Below are 1,895 nucleotides of genomic sequence, written 5' to 3' on the forward strand. Positions count from 1 at the left end.
CAGGTTCTCCCATCCCCTGACCAGCCTGGCCTTGGGCACTTCCAGGGATGAGGCATCCTCTGGGAAATCCATTCCAATGACCTACCACCCTTACAGGGAGGAATTCCTTCCCAAAATCCCCTCTGGCAATTTAAAGCCACTGCCCCTTGTCCTGCACTCCAGGTCTCTATTCATCTCTCCTGCAGCTCTTCCAGGCTCCACAATGAGGTCACCCCAAATCATCTCTTTTCCAGGCTGAACAATCCCAATTCTCCCAGCCTTTCCTTACAGCAGAGCTGCACCATCCCTCTGATCCTCCTGGTGCCTCCCCTGGCCTCTCTCCTGCGGCTCCACATCCTCCCTGCGCTGAGCCCTAGGGCTGGGGGCAGCTCTGCAGGTGGGGTCTCACCTCATCTATAAATATGGAGGGAAAAGATGGGCAAACTCCCAGTGCTCCCGCTGGAAGGCAGCCCGGGCTGGCTCTGGTGCCCCACTAGGTGACACTGCGTGTCCGTGGTTTGCTGCTCGACTCAAATGAGCAGTTTCTGCTCTCAGATTGAAGAGGGATTAAAACAGGACTGGCAAAAGGAATAAGGACATGCAGGGATTTTTCACTTCCATTTCTGGCTCCAGGTGGCTCTCGAGGGCAGCTGAGGACAACTGAGGGTTTTTTCCCCCTTCCTATCAGCTGCTTTTAATTTAAGTTATTGTCACTTGAGCCTGTGAGGGGTTTGGTTGGGAGAGAGTGGGATAAGAGCCAGAAGCAATGCAGCAAACATTCTGCCGCAGCAGAATGAGGAAATGTGTATGACACGGATATTGGGAAGAAGGGAAAAGCCTCCTTCCTAGTTGGAAGGTGTTAGCAGTTCCACAATCTACTGCTCATTTCCCTTTCTTTTAAATAAAGGAGTAAGGCTTGCTTTGTACAGAGGAAAAGCTAAAAAACCTGATGTGCAAACCCAAGCTGTTTTCTGTCACCTTTCTCTGCTCCTAACAAAATCCATTTAGTATCAGATTTCCTCAAATTGCTAAGCAACCAGAGATCTCTCTGACTCTAAATTGTGCTATTTGAAAAGGGAGGGAAGATCATTTGTCGTGGACTTGGATTTATGGAATATGCCAACTGCTTGTTTCTAAGGAAACGCAATTGAATTTTACTGTGTCTTCCTGGTTACGTGATACTGAAGCAATACTGGCTGCACTTACCAGAGACTTTAATTAGAAAATCATTAATTCGAGTTAAATCTGGGGCATCTGTGAGTCTCTGACATACAGGGGCCCACATCCAACTGAGCATCTTCAAGGAGAAATTAGCACATTGGATACTTCTAAATTAAGTCATTGATGAAAAAAAAAAGTGACTAGATCATAAATTACTCTATCCTTGAATCTATTAGTTATCATAGTATTTGAGTGCTTAATGGGCCATTTAATCTATTCTCCACTGGACAAGGGCCAAAAGAGACATTACACTAACCATGGATCGTTTGCTGCCCTGTCTGGCTGCCTTGAAGACTTTTACCAGTTAAAAGTCGTCTCTACTTGTGGAAACCGCGAGGGCTCAGCACCGTGCATCAACATCACAGCCAGTGACATGGCGGGATTGTTGGGGTGTCCTCTGCAGGGCCAGGAGTCGGACTTTGATGATCCTCGTAGGTCCCTTCCAACTCAGTATATTCTGTGACCCTGTGGTTCTGTCACTTTTTGGCTCTGGCTCTGTGATTCAGCGGTTCTGTGAATTTATTTTCTGTCACTCCGGTTCTGCTCCCTCATGGAGCGCTGAGGAGGTGGCGGGGCCGTGCGCGCGCTCCTCCCTCACGAGCCCGCGCGCGCCGCACGGGCGGGAACGCGAGGGCGCCGCACTGCGCATGCTCCAAAGTAACGGGCCGCGCGAGGCTCCCGGCGGAGCCTCCGTG

Source organism: Geospiza fortis, unplaced genomic scaffold (assembly GCF_000277835.1).
Source record: "Geospiza fortis unplaced genomic scaffold, GeoFor_1.0 scaffold676, whole genome shotgun sequence".
NCBI classification, from domain to species: Eukaryota; Metazoa; Chordata; class Aves; order Passeriformes; family Thraupidae; genus Geospiza; species Geospiza fortis.